General features: G+C 45.5%; 1 non-coding gene across 1 annotated transcript; it reads right to left on the minus strand.

The window, feature by feature from the left end:
• Positions 1-3172: 3172 nt before the first annotated feature.
• LOC117126307 lies at positions 3173-3278 on the minus strand. The gene has a single exon (XR_004448882.1). It is a non-coding gene; the product is annotated as a small nucleolar RNA R71 (small nucleolar RNA).
• Positions 3279-20705: the final 17427 nt, after the last annotated feature.

The raw sequence follows: 20705 nt of genomic DNA on the forward strand, positions 1-20705 counted from the left end.
ATCGTCCACGACTCCGATCCTTGTCGAGGACAAGGAGAAGGCCGCTGACTCTATGCCTCCTCCTCTGGCCAGGAAAGAAATCGTTATAGGGTTGCGTGCTCCTAGTGCTGTTCCGGTTGCTCAGCCTAAGAGCCGGAAGAGGAAGCTTGCCAAGAGTGGTGACGGGGAATCTTCGCAGCAAGGAGGATCGAGCCTAGTTCGTGGAAAGGTTTGTTGCTCACTTGAATTCTCGATCGTTTCATGTACATTCTTTCTCGGACTTAGTCTTAAAATTTTTTTTTTTTGTTTGCAGTTCATGTCGTTGATCGATGGGATGATCAGCGAGTGCGGTTCTGAGACCAATCGTCTTGCCGGGGAGTTGGTGGAGCTTCAGGGTAGATGGTCTGAAACAGAGGCCATGCTGACGGCTGTCAAGGATTCTCATTCCGCGAAAGTGTCGAAGCTCGAGGTCGCGATAGGGGAGCTCGAGAGGGACTTCGGGAAGACGGTGAGTTCCTTGCTTAAGGAGAAGAAGGCCAGGAAGGCCAAATCTTCAAAGTTGCGTCGGCTCCAGCGTCAGATTGAGGCTGATGCGGGACTAGCGAGCCGCGGGATCCAAGAGGCCACAGATGCTCTTCGCTCAGAGTTTCAGGCTCGCTTGGCGAAGATTTCTGCTTCTCTGGGTTCCCTCGAGTGTATCCGGAGCAGGGACTTAGCTTTGGCGACGATTGAGGGCGGGATGGCCGTGGTTCGGTCGTTCCAGAGTGAGGCTCCCCCGACCTTGAAGGCTGAAGAGGCCCGACTGTCCGGCTGTAGGGGAGATACGGCGGTCGTGGATGGAGATTTCAATCTCATCCTGGCTGACCTGAAATCCACGTGCTTCCTTCCGATGTGTTCAGAAGACCCAAAGGGGAAATACCCGATGGTTGGAGAAAACGGAGGTAACGCGGCTTCAGGCTCGAACGAGGCGGCGGGTGAAGAGGAGGCGTGAGTACTGAGGATGATGATATACCTTGGATTTGACCCATTTTTATCCATGGTATATAAGTATTTTACTATATATATATCTATGTTTTCTACTCTTCTAGGTATGTTTTCTGGTTCAGGTGCATTTCGGAGTAAAGCTATGACTTTAGAGCATTTTGGAGCTTAAAGGACATTTCACCCGAGCTGACCACTTAGAGATCGACGAGAGGAAGAACAATCGATCGCTGCGCATCAGTGCTGACGATCAATATCAGGAAATACCTCGACAGATGAAGATTAATATCGATCGATGTACACAAGTACCATCGATCGATGTCGAGACACCAGACGCGCGACATTTTGGATTCAGCAGACTTAAAAACCAAGGCCAAGCCAAATTACCAAAATGCCCTGACGATTTTTTAACCTAGTAGAATATATACTGCCTAAGTGTTTTGACGGCAGGAGAGCTTTTTCTAGACCTAGTTTTGTTACAAGTTTCATTTGGGAGAGAAGATCACTTGTGATTGGAACTCCTTGTTTCCATTTCTTTTCAACTATACTATGAGTTTCTATTCCTTTATTGTTATGAATTGCTTTGCTATGTCTGAGTAGTTCAACTGTTAGATCCAGGGTTCAGATAGGTTTGTGGGATTAGCCCCAAACTACAGATCTGCCTTGTTATGATATTCATGATAGATTTGTATTCATTGCTTGTTTTAGCCTTGCTAACTAGAACTTGATCATAGGATTGCATACTCAAGCACCCTTGTTATCCCATCCTGACATCTATCTATCATATTAGGACTGCTAGAGAGGGCTAACCGCCAATTTAGCATCTTAGTAGGGCATTTCATACTCGCGCATAGGCCTGGCTAGAACCCGTCGATCGATGTCCTGAACTGACTATTGATCGACGTTGGCAAAGGTGTATCGGTCGACGTCTTAATAGACCATCGATCGACACTCTCTCGTTGTCTGCATACTAACCGTTGAGACACGAGATCTAGTCTGTTAACCAGTGGTACATGCGACAGCTGATCACTGAGTTAAGCGAATGAGCTCTAATATATCATGCATGCAACAGTTAGGCATCTATAGGTATTATAATCTCCAACACCTGAATAGTGGCCCTGCATCTAATATCATTTCCAACCAAGTTACATTTATTATTTACTCGCTTGTTACTATTGCTATTTCATTTAAACATTTACGACCTTTAGAATTAATAAATACTAGATTTAATTGTTCCCTAGCTCCTTGTGGATTCGATCCCTAAGTACTACATCTGAACCTCTTTTGATGAGAGTAACACTCCTTAGGGTAATTTGAGTGGTATCAAATTTGGCGCCGTTGCCGGGGAGCTTTGAGCGCCATTAGATTTAGTTTTATTGATTCTTATTATTTTCTTTACCCTCTTTCTAATAATCTTTTTCTTGTCTTTTCAGGTGCATGCCCAGCGGTACCAGAAGCAACAAGGAGAAAGACTTGCTGTTCTCAGACGATCCTGCTCATTTGGAACGCACCATCTGTAGAGGTCAACGTTCCACATCGCTCGACGCAACAACTTCGTCGTCGATCGATACGCACAACCAACCGTCGACCGACACCAGACCATCATCGTCGATCGATCCCGATCGTTCGACAACGATCGATACTACACCGCGTACGTCGATCGATACCGTGTCGTAAAAAATGGTAAACATTATTATTCGAACACAGGACGAGAACGGAAACCTGTATGACCAGGCCGGTCATCTGCGTAATGCAACAGGTCAGAAAATAGATGCTCAGGGAACTGTAATCCCTGATGCTGATGCTACAGGAGCTGCTCATCCTGTCGACGAGGACGCTCGATCGAAACCACTGGCCGACTACAATCGCCCAGATGAGTACTATTCCAACAGATCAGCTATTCCACTTCCGGAGATCCAGAAGCAGAATTTCGAGCTGAAGCCTCAATACTACACTCTCGTGTCGCAGATACCCTACTCTGGGTTACCGCACGAGCATCCTATGGACCATTTGGAACGGTTCGAGGATCTAATTGCTGCTATTCGGATAGAAGGAGTCCCCGAAGATTACCTGCTGTGCAAGCTCTTCAGATACACGCTGAATGGAGAAGCGATGCACTGGCTTAGGCAGCAACCCACAGGATCTTTAACATCCTGGAGCGACATCAAGAATGCTTTCTTACGAAACTTCTTCGATGAGGCGCGCGCTGAAGAACTTCGGAACAAAATTTCCACATTCTCGCAGAAGGCTGGAGAGTCCTTCAAAGATGCGTGGATTAGATTTAGGTTCTTCCAGCGAGACTGTCCACACCACGGATTTAACGAAGTGCAGCTGCTAAGCACTTTCTTCCGAGGTCTCGCCTTACAGTATCAAATGGCCCTTGATACGGCGAGTGAAGGAAACTTCACTACTCGGAATCCGTTGGAAGCTGTGAGACTTATCGAAAACCTTGCTAACAGCAGCAGCACCAAAAACACTGACTCTGAACGGAAGAAGTCTGTAGTCTCTATCGGGAAGGAACAGATGGACGAAGTAAGAGCTAAGTTAGATGTGGTGCACGAGCTTCTTAGGAAGCAAGTCTGTTCAGCTGAAGGAGAAGTAGCAGATACGGAGGGAGAAGAAAATGTGAACTACATCGGAGGTACCGAATTCCAGAAATTTGGAAACCAGGGCGGAAACAGAAACGTTTTTGGAAATGGCCAAAGAAGTAACCAAAGTTCACAATTTCAAAAACCCTTCAACAACAGCAAAGCTACTCGAACTCTTACTACCAAAATCCACCACCCCAGACTCAGGAAAGCAAGATCGAAGAAATGCTTGATTGAGTACTGTTGGGACAACAACAAATCACCGTGGATTTCAACGGTAAAATAGACTCCGGCTACAACAATCTGAACACCAAAATCGAGACCTTAGGGACTCAGGTGAGAAAACTTGGAACCCAAGTAATTCAGATGGGCGAGACTATAAAGAGGCAAGAAGCTTTCGCTAGAGAGGCAGGAGCCGACAAAGGGAAACACCACGTAAATGCCATCATAGATGACGATTTATGGCAAGTGGTGAAAAAATGAAAAGCTTGAGGAAGGAGACTTCAAAATCGAAAGCTCCATGAGTCTCGGCGGATCCCAATGGTGCCGACCGATGTCGATGAACCCGCATCGATCGACAGACCATGATGAAGATCGATGGACGGATTACTCCAGTCATCGATCAACGTCGTCTGCTAAATCGACTGAATGCAATGTGGTTTGGATTCTAACTCATGAAGAATTCGCAGCTAAGCATCCTCACCCACTCTCCCCTTTCTATGATAAAATCGATCGATTGGTTGAGCCAACCATCGATCGACAGAGTGAGTCCGTCTCCAACACCGCGTACGTCGATTGTCACAACACACCTCCCATCGATCGACAGGTACCTCTGACATACCGAGTGTGGTTACCCTCGATTGATAATGATTACATCAACGCACTCAGACCACCACCTAAACCATTAGCTAACCCACCCGAACCAAAACCCAACCCTTTAAATAGTTCACCAGAATCAGTTCAAGAAGAACAAGAATCTGAAGGGGGAAGGTTAAGGAAAAGAAAGGAGAAGATTCTTAAAAACCTTAAGAGGGAAGCTAACAATAAGGAGATGGATGGTTTCACTAAAAGAGTCCTCAGAATCCCAATCGAAAAACCTTTTGATGAAGCTTACTTCACACACCGGTTGTGGATGTTCTTCAGAGAAACAAAGGTAACTGAGGAGGACATTAGGAGAATGTTTCATCAAGTCAGAGAGAAGATGAAACACATGATCACATTGACGAAGAAGAGTGATCCTGGGAAGTGTGCAATACCATGCGTAGTCAAGGGTGTTGAATTTCCCCATTCAATGTGTGACACAAGAGCATCAAGTAGTATCCTCCCTAGGATCATGGCAGACCAGCTTGGTTTGACCATCGAACCTTCAACGGAATCCTTCACCTTCGTGGATCTTTCAGAGAAACGATCAGGAGGAATCATAAGAGATCTGGAGGTACAGATTGGTAATGCCCTTGTCCCTGTAGATTTTCATGTCCTAGACATCGAGCTTAACTGGAACTCTTCACTTCTGCTTGGAAGATCTTTCCTAGCTACAGTAGGAGCTGTATGTGACATGAACAAAAACAAATTGTGTCTAACGCTCATAGACCCAAACATCCACTACGACCCCATCCGACCTAAGAGAAAGGTCATTAATTCTGTGGATTACGGGAAAGAACTTGGCTTCATTGGCGCATGCCATTGTGGAGCAGAGTATGAATCAGAGTACGAAACAGAGTACTCGGAATCGATCGACACCCCAACCTTTCCATCGATCGATTCCAATGAGTCAACGGTGACCGATGACCGCAACAACACGTCACTCGACGTAATGCACCCAGTTGACCATTTCGCTTCACCTAATCATTGTTACCAACATTTTGCCTTCCAACTTCCAAGCAAGAGAGGACATGATGATTATTCCATAGGCAGTTGGGCAGACAATGGTTTCCATGAAAGTTTTGCAGTTGACACTGTAATTACTTCACCTAATGAGGAACATACAGAGGAATACGATGAGGATTATTGGAAAAAACGTGCAATAGAGATGTCTTTGCAGGATGAAAGACTTGAAACACATAAGTTCACCAACACGTTCCCAACATCGTTCGACGCTGTGCACTCCACATCGGTCGATACCCACCCTCGTCCAGCAAAACAACCGCTCACATCGATCGACACCCACAAAGGAAAATCGATCGATATTCGCGCCGCAGCGAAAATTCAGAAGCATGAGAATATTCCCTCCCCAACTAGGTTTAAAGATACCTATATAAATCGTTTTGCACCCCCGAAACCACCTACACACATCAGAGCAAACACACAAGCAAAAAAGATGAACACTCTTCCTTCTACATCAACAGAAAAATCCATGAAAAGCAATCATCTCAAGAACACAAGTTCTGCATAAATTACTCTGCCATCGATCGATGCAACCGTATCTACATCGATCGATACTACTCTAAACCCTAATCTTTCTATTTCTAAATTAAATGATAATGCAAACATTGATTACGGTTTTCTAACACCTGATGAATTTGGTATTTTCAGGGACCCAGATGGCAACGCACGTGCATTGGATGGAAGGATCTTACAAGTGTCCAGAGAGGACAAAGCAGACATCCTTCAAGTAGCCAATGGACCTGACAACCTATTCTCACAGCAACGTGGCACTACAGACGTCATTCAAACAGATCCTAACAACCACGTAGGAATCGCCACAACAGAAATCAATCCAGATCTATCACGCCAACCAAAAGGGCAAGCATCGATCGACGGAACAACGGAGACATCGATCGAAAGGGTAACATTAACGTCGATCGATAGAGATGACCCGACGTTGATCGACAGACGGTATGAATTTGGGAACCGCGCTTTTGACATGTACGGAGCCAGAAAGTTCACTTGGGAACAAAGGGACGAGTATGGAGTCTACAGAGATGAGTTGGACACGCACGAGGCTTAGCAGGTGAGATGATACCTGTCACAAAGGACAACATCAGGAAATTACTGGAAAGAGCATCTCTTTTTGAAGAGAGTCACATCTATCTTCCAAAACATGCCACTTCCTTTACACTCACAAAACTGGCACTAGAACTCTACACCAAAGATGAAATTAATGAGATGGTGTTTGGTATTTGTGGAGCTCAAGAGAAACTGGGAGAGGAGCTCTAATCATTGGTAGAAGATACACATCAGCCTTTGGATAGAGGCTACAATGAGCTTTTCAGAAGTATGGCAGAAATGAGGACAGAAATTGAGAGTTTACGTCAGCAACTTGAGAAGGAAGCTACGACCTCAGCATCGATCGACGCACCACATGCAACATCGATCGACGTCAGTCTTCCTACAGCTCAGATCCCTGCAGAACCGCAATGTTCAACACAACACAGGGATGAATGGGAAGTCTCATACATCGACACGAGGATAAACGACGTTTACTGCCCTCTCAACAACAACGTGGACTGGCTAAGCACTAAAATCGAGCTACTACAGCAAGATCTGGACACCATTCGCAAGAAGGACCAACAACCAGCCACATCGATCGACATGTGTACCTTCACATCGCTCGACGCTAAAGTCTCAGCCATGAATGAGAGGCTGAGGACTTACGAGGACATGCATGACCGCTTTATATCACCAGTCATGATAGATTTAAACAAATTGTCTAGTCAATTACTTCATGCCCAAAAGGATATTGAGAACATTACTAATCAAATTTTTTGCAGGCAAAATCAGCATCGATCGACAGGCTACGAGGGCCTTGGATCGATGGCAAGAAACCTGTGGAGTTACTTCCTTACACAGCAGCAGAGGTTGACAAGATCACATCCAAGATCTACACTGCTCTAGACACCATGGAGGAACGACTTGACAAACGCTGCGATGACATCTACTTTCCATTCGACAACAAAATCAGTGGACTAGACAGCCACGCAGAATGGCTACAGAAAGAAGTCAAAGCCATTCAGAGGCAACTCGCAGCTCAACACCAGATATCAGCATCGATCGACAGGACACGAGCGAAATCGATCGATGGCAACTCGCCGAGATCGACCAACGAACACATAATCGCATCGATCGACGCCGAGTCTACACCAATCGGCGAGCAGCTGATACACAAGACAGTAGAGTCAATGCAAAAGGAACTGACAGAACTTTCAGCATACGCCTATGACAATATAGGCTGGCACCAGGTCAGCATTGACAACGTTCAAGAAAAGCTACAAAACATCTCCAATGTACTTGAGAAGATGGATGACAAATGGAGAAGAAATGATGAGGCCACAAGAATGCGCAGAGATGACGTGGATGCTTGCTTTCCAAAAAGCAGCTATTTTTCCACCCAATAGCCAATCACTACCACAGTCAAGCTAAATGACTAAAACCAAGTGCTGAGTGGGAGGCAACCCACTATTAGGTATTTTATTTAGGTTTTATTAGCTAGCATTTATTTACTTTCGTTTTATTTCTTTCAGATTTAGGAGACCCAAGTAGGAGGACCTGAATATCGACCGAGGACGAGATGTCGAAATCGCTCGACATAGACAACCACACGACGATCGATGTACCACTTACACATCGATCGATATCTAATCCGGTCAGATGTATCTTCCTTTCTTGTTACATTTCGTACATCATGGACTATTCATCATAACTCCGGCTGAGTTACACTGGGACAGTGTAATTTAAGTCTGGGGGGAGATTTACTGATATAATTTATTTTATTCTTATATAAAAAGGAATTTTAATAAATTATGCTTAACTATTGAAAATAAGGACTATAACCTTATATTGATTTAAACATGAGTATCTAACCAATCTTTAGCACCATTTTAGATTTACTGTTGCAGATAGCACTAAAGATGCTAAAGCGGATCAACCTATCAACTACACACTTGCCTTGAACCGTATGAAGTAACCAAAGCTGATTTCCAACACTAAACCTAACATAACCGCTTGTCTTGGGGCTTGGTATACATGGGATCGGATTCTTCAGACAGGTCTGGAAGGTAACGCCTAGTTTAGATTATTTATCACATTTTTTCTCTCTAAATTTCGACCCTAGATTAGTTAGTGAGTATAAAAAAAAATTAAAATTAAAATAAAATAAAAATAATAAGATCTATTGTTTAATTAGGATGAGTCTGAACAGGACTTGGTGGCTAAAACCATTAAGACTTGATTCATAAAGTCTCAAATAAAAGAGTTCGAAACGCGACTTGGAGGCGGCAATCTTCAAGGCTCGCTTTCGCAAAGAACTCTAGGATATAGGTCAAAAAGAAGTGAACAGAACTTGGTGGCAACCACCATTAAGTTTTGATTCATGGAAGCCTGTCCAATCCTGGTCACTGATCCTGCAATGGAAGCAGACTTTGACTCAAGAGAGAAATTTAGAGAGAGAAAAACTAGGAACTAACTTTTACCTGCAGCTCCAGATACCTGTCTGAAATCCTTTCATCATGTGATCGATACTCCCAAGGTAAAACATTCACTTTATATGTATGCTAAGAAATGAAATCAGTAGAGGGGATGTCAGACGTGAATTGATGAGTTGTGTTATGTTAGAAATGGTTGCTAAGCTAGGATATTGCATAGTGTGGTTTTGTGATTAGGACTTTTTAAATGTGGTTGCAAAATTGTTGAGGAAAGATTTCTATGCTTTAAAATCTTAAAATCAGAGAGACTGCCTGTATGTTTTGCTTGAGGACAAGCAAAAGGGCAAGTCTGGGGGAGTTGATATACCTTGGATTTGATCCATTTTTATCCATGGTATATAAGTATTTTACTATATATATATATCTATGTTTTCTACTCTTCTAGGTATGTTTTCAGGTTCAGGTGCATTTCGGAGTAAAGCTATGACTTTGGAGCATTTTGGAGCTTAAAGGACATTTCACCCGAGCTGACCACTTAGAGGTCGACGAGAGGAAGAACAATCGATCGATGTGCATCAGTGCTGACGATCGATATCAGAAAATGCCACGACAGATAAAGATTAATATCGATCGATGTACACAAGTACCATCGATCGATGTCGAGACACCAGACGCACAACATTTTGGATTCAGCAGACTTAAAAACCAAGGCCAAGCCAAATTACCAAAATGCCCTGACGGGTTTTTAACCTAGTAGAATATATACTACCTAAGTGTTTTGACGGCAGGAGAGCTTTTTCTAGACCTAGTTTTGTTACAAGTTTCATTTGGCAGAGAAGATCACTTGTGATTGGAACTCCTTGTTTCCACTTCTTTTCATCTATACTATGAGTTTCTATTCCTTTATTGTTATGAATTGCTTTTCTATGTCTGAGTAGTTCAACTGTTAGATCCAGGATTCAGATAGGTTTGTGGGATTAGCCTCAAACTATAGATCTGCCTTGTTGTGATATTCATGATAGATTTGTATTCATTGCTTGTTTTAGCCTTGCTAACTAGAACTTGATCATAGGATTGCATACTCAACACCCTTGTTATCCCATCCTGACATCTATCTATCATATTAGGACTGCTAGAGAGGGCTAACCGCCAATTTAGCATCTTAGTAGGGCTTTTCATACTCGCGCATAGGCCTGGCTAGAACCCGTCGATCAATGTCCTCAACTGACTATCGATCGACATTGGCAAAAGTGTATCGGTCGACGTCTTAATAGACCATCGATCGACACTCTCTCGTTGTTTGCATACTAACCGTTGAGACACGAGATCTAGTCTGTTAACCAGTGGTACATGCGACAGCTGATCACTGAGTTAAGCGAATGAGCTCTAATATATCATGCATGCAACAGTTAGGCATCTATAGGTATTATAATCTCCAACACCTGAATAGTGGCCCTGCATCTAATATCATTTCCAACCAAGTTACATTTATTTTTTACTCGCTTGTTACTATTGCTATTTCATTTAAACATTTACGACCTTTAGAATTAATAAACACTAGATTTAATTGTTCCCTAGCTCCTTGTGGATTCGATCCCTAAGTACTACATCTGAATCTCTTTTGATGAGAGTAACACTCCTTAGGGTAATTTGAGTGGTATCAGATGACTTGGGTTAGATCTCTTGCGAGAGATTTGTTTTTATGTTTTTATGTTTCGGCCTTAAACGGCCTTATTTCATGTTTCGGGACTGGCCGTATGTGGCTTTGAATCCCTGCCGTTCTGCGGCCTTTTATGATGAGATAATCAAGTGGTACTTTTTTTTATGAGTTAGTGTATAGTGGGGAAGGAAGGTGATGAGTTGTCATCTCATATCCTTCTTCGATTGTGAAATGTTTTGATCGAGATCTGCTTCGAGAGTTCCTCCGCGAGATGTAGGCTTCGCGGGATATCTGAAGATGTCAAATATAAACATAGAGGCATGGTTTTGGGATCTCGTATCTTTTTGATATCATGCCTTGAGATGTTAGAGACCAGTGCGCTGGGTTTAGGGCAAGACCTAGGTTTACTTTCGGTTTTAAGACTTATGCGGTGACTAGCCGACTATCGATTTATCTGTCGCAATTTTAACCTGATTCGTATCGATTTAAAGTCCGCGATAGGTTCTCGGCTTAAATGACTTGCTTGATATGAATCGAGCACCTCTACGGAGACAATTTTTAAGCCAACCGGAAGTGCTAGACCAAAATTTCGGCTTTCTTTTATAGCGCTATTATCCTTGTATCGGATGTACGAGAGTCATATTTGCGAGATGACTATGTCTGTTTAGGACGTTCGCGAGTTCGATGTGATCAGCATCGGACTTGGCGACGGATGTCGCCGTTTTGATCTTTTGCGCAAAATATGTGTTAAAGTGTACTTTCTACATGCAAATTTTTTTTACGGAGGTTCCGTTTTTCGTTGTTCGGAAGAAATAACTCTTGAGGCATCTCTTGCGACGTCTCGCGATGCTAAAGGTTGCTTCTTCCTAACGGCTGAGTGCTTTGCGAGTAAATAATTTGCTTGGTTAAGATGTGTCGGATACATCGGGAGTGTGGTCAGATGTATTCGAATTTTGAGAGTATACGAGTATATGTATCCACTTCCCTCCTTTTTAACGAGGGGGGACAGCTGAATTTATCTTTTGACAAACTGTCTACGTACTCCTTATGGAGATCAAGCCGTCTCGTAATTCGGTGATTGCGAGTTGCTTTGTTTAGTGATAGTATTTTTTGAGATGCATCGTGTTCCAGGTCCTAGGAATTTTTACGCCTTGCATGTTGGCTATCTCGTAGGAGCCTGGTCGGACGACTTTTTCGATTTTATAGGGTCCTTCCCAGTTTTCCCGCGTTTTGTTTGGCAGTGTTTTGGAAGACTTTGCAAAGGACCAGATCTCCTTTGTTGGGGTCAAAAACGGTCAGGACGGAATTATCACCCGAAAACCCTCGGAAATCACATTTCCGAAAGAGATACTAAAAAGAAAGATATAATTTTCGTAAAAAATAACCAATATGAAGTTTTTACGAAGAGTATCCTTGAAGATTCAAAGCAAACGAACCAAGCTCGGTCGTTGCGTAACTACCGCACATACACGCTGTCCGGTTGATACGTGGCAACCAAGTCCGACCCGCTCGGTCGCTACGTAGCGACCGAGCTCGGCTAAGTTCGGTCGCTACGTAGCGACCGAGCGCTCGTCCCGCTCGGTCGCTGCGTAGTGATCGAGCTCTTCCGAAACGTCGATACGACACCAGTCCATGCATTCTCGTCAAACCTTCAAATGCTATCTCCCGAAGACCGTAGCAAGCTCAGTCCATGTTTTCCGCTATTATAAATCATCGATCAAACTTTGCGGATTAGAAACCGCGGGGAAGTTTGTTCTTTATCGAAAGTAGTAAACGTGTCGAGTCGGAAGACATCCCAAAGGGACCTAAAACACGACTCGAGGCCCATCCTACGATTTCTTAACCAACACCCCGTAAACCACAAGACGGTTTACGCTTGGTCCACAAGGAAGGATAAATGTCAAGTTTCCGCGGATAAATACGGATGTTTTGAAGATAATTTTGAAGATCGGGAAAAACGGAATATCTCCATTTTTATGCTATGACGGCTTAAGGGCAGAAGAGTAAAAGCGTAAACCGACCTTGGAGCTAGTATATAAGGAGTCCTAGGCGAGGAGCATGGGAGAGAACTTTTTCAGAGCAAACTTAGCACTTAGAGCAATTTAGGCATTTTTCCGTTTATGTTATTTCGAGCTGCGACTCAATTAGGTTTAGCCGTCTTAGGGTTGCTAGAACTAGGAATCTCGCCGACAGCTCTCGAGCCCAGGCTTATACCTTGTTGTAAACGCTTATACCTTGTTGTAAACGCTCATACGCAAATTCGGAATAAGATCTTCTTTGCTCTCTTTTTCGATTTCTTATACTTTATCGTTGTTATTCTCGTGTTCTGATTGCTTGACGTGTGGTAATTAGCAGATATCCGGGTCCTCTGGGAAATTAAGGTTTTCCTAGTTTTCTTATTTAAACGAAAATCGACAGTGCGAATTTCGGTTCCCACAGTTTGGCGCTAGAAAGAGGGGGATACGGATCAATCTAACCCGCAAAAGCCACATCACGCTCAATCAGACATGTCAACTAACGACGCGGATAACGTGCAGACTCCTCTTAACGGAGGCAGCGGCACCGATCTCCACACTCCAGCAGCGGACGTATCCGCGGCCAACGCACAAGCCAACGCCGCCACGCTCGAGGAGTTTAAAACGATGTTCGCCACCTATGAGAAAATGTCGGAAGAACAGGATAAGCTCGTGAGTACCTTGACCAAACAGGTTGAAACCTTAACGGCAAGGACTCAAGCAATCCGTCCCCGCGGAACCACCAAAATCTGCGGGAAGAGGCTCGACTTCGCTACCCCACTCGACAGATCTGGAGTCGCGCGGGAACGACCTTCCGGTCAAAACCCTAGCGAGAAATCTCCTATCGAAAAGGGGAACCCTGAAAGTCTTCTGCCCCCAGCAAAGGACTCAGAGGATAACGAAGCCGAACGCATTGACCTGGATCCTAGCGATGTCTCCAACGACACCGACGAGGACGTCGACAGACATGCAAGAAGGACCAGAAGCCGATTTGCTCGGGAAGGCTCCCCGTTCGAAAAACCAATGACGGAAGAAGAGGAAATCGCCTATTGGAACGAACAAGAGGAGCTGGCTGAAAGGCAAACCGAGCTCACTCGTAGTAAACGCCGACAGGCTCGGAAATCTACTGACGAGACATCGGATATCCGCGATCTTCGCGACTACATCACCAAGACTGCGGCGGAAGTGAGGGCCGTAAAGTCTCAAATCCATCATGCTACTAGTGCTGCCCCCGAAATCGATCGACTGCTGGAAGGAGTTCGGAAGATCCCTTTTACCAGTCGCATCTCGGACATGAGGGTGTCCGATCCGGGAAAAATCAAAGTACCAAAGTACGATGGTACGGCCGATCCAAAAGCGCACCTTCAAGCTTTCCACATCGCGATGGGAAGAGCTAGACTGAAGGACGGCGAAAAGGATGCCGGCTACTGCCGCCTGTTCGTCAAAAATCTGGAAGGAGCGGCGCTCGAATGGTTCGCACGCCTCCATCGCAACACCATCGGGAGTTTCCGACAGCTCGCATCGGAATTTCTCAAACAGTACTCTGTGTTCATAGACAGAGAAACTTCCGATGTCGATCTCTGGAGTCTCTCCCAGAGGGAAGGCGAACCACTCCGTGAGTTTATCAGCCGGTTCAAGCTGATAATGTCCAGGGTCAGCGGGATAAGCGACAAAGTGGCCATTGACGCGCTGAGAAAGACGCTCTGGTACAAGTCGAAATTCAGAAAGTGGATAACCCTCGACAAGCAGCGAACGATCCAGGACGCCCTCCACAAAGCAACGGACTACATCATAGTCGAGGAAAAAACTAAAGTCTTATCGCAAAAACATAAGGCGGCAAGACCATCCTCGAAGGATGTGGATCCGAAAGCAAGAAAGAAGAACTCTCGTAACGACAAGTACGTCCATCACGAGGGGGAACATCTCCAAGGAACGCATAATTATGCGATCAATTCGGATCAAGGCCGAACCATGGGCAACACGTGGACTCGCAATCAAGGGTATGATGAAAACACCTTCTGCGAGTTCCACCAGTCCCGAGGACATTCCACGACCAACTGCAAAGTCTTGGGAGCAAGACTGGCCGCGAAGCTACTCGCTGGAGAGCTCTCGGAAGTAACTAGCGTCAAGTATCTTAACCTCGATTCTGATCGCCCTCCAAAAACGGACAGAAATCTGCCCGCTGAAAAATCCCCTCAACGAAATCAGCCTGGGGATAAACGCGGTAGGAGGCCGGACGACAAGGGGAACGATAACAATCGTCGCAGAGTCAACATGATCATCGGAGGATCACAATACTGCGGCGATATTGTGTCGGCCATCAAGGGTTACCAACGGAAGGCAGAGTCGAGTGCAAATTGGCTTACATGGTCTCCTCCCCGAGATGGCCAAAATTGCTCGATCACCTTCACAAAGGAGGAAGCAGGCGGCATCGATCAACCTCACTGCGACCCGCTCGTCATAGATCTCGTCATACGAGACTTAGAAGTCAGAAGGGTACTCGTCAACACGGGAAGCACGGTCAACGTAATCTTCTGCGACACTCTCAAGCGGATGAGCATCGAACTCGGAGAAGTAATTCCGATGCCAAGACCACTCACGGGGTTTTCAGGCGAAGTATCGATGACTCTTGGATCGATCCAATTGCCAGTCATGGCCAAGGAGATCACGAAAATCGTCGAGTTCGCGGTAGTCGATCATCCCGCTATCTACAACGTGATCATGGGAACCCCATGGCTCAACGCCATGCAGGCAGTCCATCGACCTACCACCTGGGTCTCAAATTCCCAACCCCAAGCGGAGTCGCGGCTATCTGGGGATGCCAAAAACAGTCGCGACTATGCTTCCTCGCAGAGCACAAGTTAAGGCAAATCATGACTTCTGCAAACGCACGAAGATAGATCGATCTTCGGCCAAAAACGCCCCAAGAAAAGATGAATTAAAATTGTCTACCAACGCAAACGCATCGGACGTCGAAACTCGACACGAATCCGAAGCCCACACTACAACTCAACCGGAACATCCGGAAAATAGCGTTGACCCAGCCACGATCGACACGGTCAAGGCGGACAGTGCGACGTCTACCGCCGAGTAAAAACACTCGCGGCATGAAACAGAACTACGAGATGGCTTGATCCTCGAAAGGGGTACGTAGGCAGCTCGTCAAAAGACGAGTTCAGCTATCCCCCTCTCTAAAAAGGGGGGGGGAGTGGGTGCGTATACTCGTATACTCCCACTTAGAAAAGTCATCATTATTGTAATCGAGTTTTTAGAAACTTCAAAAACTTTTACTACAATCTACGTTGCTCCTTTTTATCGAAAACGTTTATACTTCAGTTAAACGCAAAAACTTTCCGGACACATCTAGAAACGTTAAGACTCTTGTCTGCGGCCTCATCCGGTCCAAAATCGTAAAATTATCATCTTTCAAACACTTAAAGTTACACGTATAATCCTCGAAACAACTGCGAGACGTCGTAAAGTTAAAATTCGAAGATAACACGAACAAATTGTCCGAACGCGACCACCAAAACCCTACACCCTGTTCGTCGATTGCCCCCGATGAACACGCCAGCCGTCTTAAACAAACGCAATTTGATCACTCTTTTGATCTTCAAAAACGTCCAACACAAGGACAAAAGCGCGCTACAACAAAAATCCGAAATTTTGGTCTAGCACTTCCAGTTGGCTTAAAAATTGCCTCTGGTAAGATGCTCGATTCGTACCATACAAGTCATATAAGCCGAGAACCTATCACGGACTTTAAATCGGTACGAGCCAGGAAGAAATCGCAACAGGAAAAACGATAGCCGGCTAGTCACCGCACAAACCTTAACCAAAAGTAAACCTAGGTCTTGCCCTAAACCCAACGCTGTGGTCTCAAACATCTCAAGACATGATATCTAAAATATACGAGATCCTAAACCATGTCTCTCCGTTCACATCTCAATGTTCCCAAAAATCTCGCCGACAGCTCTCGAGCCCAGGCTTATACCTTGTTGTAAACGCTCATACGCAAATTCGGAATAAGATCTTCTTTTCTCTCTTTTTCGATTTCTTATACTTTATCGTTTTTCTTATCGTGTTCTGATTGCTTGACGTGTGGTAATTAGCAGATATCCGGGTCCTCTGGGAAATTAGGGTTTTCCTAGTTTCCTTATTTAAACGGAAATCGACAGTGCGAATTTTGGTTCCCACATCCTTCATTAAACCTACGATTCCGTACGTTGGAATTATAGTACTTTGCAGCGGCGTGTTGGTAATTTTGGATTTGGATGAGCGCACGATCTCGGCGCTTGTTAATGAGATCGAGGTCATCCAAGAGCATGGCATCGTTGAGTTCCTCTCGTTCGGGTAGTAACCTTCTTCGAATACCGGGGAACTCTACTTCCGCGGGAATCATGCATTATGTGCCATACACTAGAGCGAAAGGAGTTTCTCCCGTTGCTCGCCTTGGTGTGGTACGGTGAGACCAGAGGACTCCCTCGAGTTCGTCGGCCCAACTGCCTTTTTTGGCTTCTAGGCGTTTCTTCAGTCCGTCGAGAATTGTCTTGTTGATTGTTTCAGCTTGTCCGTTGCACTGTGGATACCTGGGAGTTGACTTGTTGAGTCGTATCTTCCATTTTTTGCAAAATGCCTCGAACCGGGTGGAGATAAAATGAGATCCGTTATCGGTTACGATCTCGCAAGGAACTCCATGCCTACAGATGATGTTTTTCCATACGAAATTATCGACTTGGACATCTTTTATACTTGTGTCTGAGTCTGCCTCTACCCATTTTGAGAAAAAATCGGTGAGGACTAGAAGGAAACGCTTTTGCTTTGAATTATGAAGAGGTCCGACAATATCTATGGCCCAGCGCATAAAGGGGTAAGGCGATGCGATGGAGGAAAGAACTTCAGCCAGTTGTCGGATGGTTGGAGCATGCCTTTGGCATTTCTCGCATTTTCGGGCGAACTTCTCGCAATCTCCGATCATCGTTGGCCAGTAGTATCCATGGCATTTGATTTTCACAGCTAGCGATCTTCCACCGGAATGGTTGTCGCAGGAACCGGAATGTACTTCCTCCATTACTTTTCTTGCTTTTTCTCCTTCGAGACACGTCATAAGTGGTCCGGAGAATTTCCATTTGTAAATTTCGCCGTCCATTGTCACGTAGCGCGCGGCCTTTGTTCGGACTTTGCGGGCTGCACATTTCTCGGTGGGCAGTTGCCCGTCGATAATATAGTCTCGAATTGTCTGAAGCCATGGGGTATCGCAGCCATAATCAGATTGCTCCGATTGCAGTTGTATCGTAACTTCTTTTTCCTCGTCATCTTGACCTTCTATGAGGTTGACGACGATTGGTGGTCCGATGCTTGGATGCTCGATGAACTCGACTGGAATTACCCTTTTAAGTCCAGGGTCGGAACTTGATGCTAGGGCCGCGAGGGCGTCTGCCTGGACATTCTCGGAACGAAGGATTCGCGTAAGGGCAAAACAGTCAAAGTCTTGAGCTCGACTTTGGACCAGTTTGAGGTACGCATCCATCCGTTCGTCTCTGGCTTCATACTCTCCGCTGAATTGACTGGCCACTAACTGGGAGTCGCAATAAGCGTGGAGGTTACGTATTTTTAAGCCGTGAGCCAAATGTAGCCCTGTGATGAGTGCTTCGTATTTGGCTTCGTTGTTCGAGGCGTGGAATTCCAGCCTGAACGATTGCTCCAAGATCTCGCTCGTTGGAGATGTGAGACGGATTCCGATTCCTGATCCTTGCTTGGATGAGGATCCTCGACGTGGAGGAGCCAGCTTGAATTTGGTTCCTCGTTGGTTATGGTCCCCGTTGGTAGTTCGACCAAGAAGTCTGCGAGCACTTGTGATTTTGCACTTGTCCTTGGTCGGTACTCGATATCGTACTCGCTCAATTCGACTGCCCATTTGGCCAGTCGTCCTGACTGACTCGGGCTATGCACAATTGTCCGTAGGTGAAAGGTCGTGAGGATGATGATCGTGTGGGATTGGAAATATGGTCTTAGTTTTCGGGCCGATGTTACGACCGCGCATGCTAATTTTTCCATGCTAATTACATTCGGCATCCAGCAAGGTTTTGCTTATGTAGAAAATAGGTTTCTGCTCCCCGCGTTCTTCCCTGATCAGGACTCCACTCATGGCCGTTGCTGACAGAGCGATGTATAAGAATAAAGGCTCCCCTTCCACGGGTTTTGCGAGGACTGGAGGAGTAGCTAAATAACGCTTCAGCTGTTGGAAGGCGTTTTCGCATTCTTCCGACCATTCGAATTTTTTTTTTCCTTGCAAGACATCGTAGAAGGGCAGGCACTTGTCTGTTGATCGTGAAATAAATCGGTTAAGCGCTACGATCCTGCCGGTCAGCCTTTGGACTTCCCGCTTATTCTTTGGAGAAGCCATCTCGATCAATTGCGTTGATCTGTTTTGGATTTGCTTCGATACCGCGGTATGTGACCAGGTAGCCGAGGAATTCCCCTGATGCCACAACAATCTGCATTTTGTCGGGTTGAGCTTCATGTTATGGGAATTTAACTGCGCGAAACATTCCTCGAGATGTGACACGTGATCCTTTGCTTGGAGGGATTTGACGAACATGTCGTCGATATAAACCTCCATCGTTTTTCCGAGTTCTTTGGAGAACATTCTGTTCACGAGTCGTTGGTAGGTTGCGCCAGCGTTTTTGAGGCCGAAGGGCATTACCTTATAGCAATAGGTTCCGCGATGGGTAATGAAGGCAGTCTTCTCGCGATCATCGGAGTTCATCTTAATTTGATTATAACCTGAGAAGGCGTCCATGAAGGATAAGAGCTCGTTGCCCGATGTTGCTTCTACCAGTCGATCGATATGTGGTAGAGGGAAACTATCCTTCGGACATGCTTTGTTTAGGTCGGTAAAATCTACGCAAACTCGCCATTTCCCGTTTTTCTTTTTGACTACTACAGGGTTGGCGAGCCAGTTTGGGTATCTTACTTCTGTTATCGACCCGACTTTAAGCAATTTTTGACCTCGTCGTTTACTGCGGAAGCACGTTCGTGTCCTAGCTTCCGCCTTTTTTGTTTGACGGGTTTGAACGTCGGATCGATATTCAGCTCGTGCCACATTATGTTAATGTCGATCTCTGGCATATCTTCCGCGGCCCATGCAAAAGTAGTGAGATTCTTTTTAAGACAGGTTACGAGTTCTATCCTCAAAGGCTCGCGGAGATTGGCTCCGATCTCAACGCAGCGTTCCAGGAATGCTTCGTCGAGACAGATTGTAACCACGGGTTCGCAAGTTGGCTCGTATTTTTCATCCAGGGCCGTGATGTTCCGAGATTGCCAGAAGAGTTCCGCTGAATCCTGACTTCGCGTGTCTTTGTTGGAGATATTTTTCTCCACCTTTCTAGGAGTGATCTCGAGGACCGGTATTTTTTGTTTTAGTTCTGCGGCGAAACACACCTGTGATACTCTCGGATTTCCCCATATTACCTCGACTCTGTTAGGGGTTGGGAACATGAGACAAAGATGGTACGTTGATGGGATAGCACGCATGGCGTTCAACCACGGCGTTCCCATGATAACGTTGTAGGATGCGGGACGGTCAACGACTAGAAACTCTGTGACTTTCGTCACGGTTCCGGCTTTGACTGCAAGATTAATCGATCCGTAGGCCATGGTTGTTTCCCCCGAAAGTCCCAGCAGTGGACTAGGGTATTTTGCGACTTTGGATATATTGATCCCCATTTTTTCGAGAGTATCTTTGAAGATGATATCGGCCGAACTTCCGGTGTCTATTAGCACCCTAGCGACGTCGATGTCGTGAATCGTCAGCTCGATAACAAGGAGATCGTTTCGAGGTTTGGCTCGATCGACCGTTGCTCGCCCTTGAATGAGATGACGTTCACGCACGTCGAGTTGTGCATATCGTTCCTGATCTTTGAGTGGCTTTTGCGGGTTAGATTGATCCGTACCCCCCCCCTCCTTCTAGCGCCAAACTGTGGGAACCAAAATTCGCACTGTCGATTTCCGTTTAAATAAGGAAACTAGGAAAACCCTAATTTCCTAGAGGTCCCGGATATCTGCTAATACCACACGTCAAGCAATCAGAACACGAGAATAATAACGATAAAGTATTACA

Source organism: Brassica rapa, chromosome A06 (genome assembly GCF_000309985.2).
Source record: "Brassica rapa cultivar Chiifu-401-42 chromosome A06, CAAS_Brap_v3.01, whole genome shotgun sequence".
Classification (NCBI taxonomy): Eukaryota; Viridiplantae; Streptophyta; class Magnoliopsida; order Brassicales; family Brassicaceae; genus Brassica; species Brassica rapa.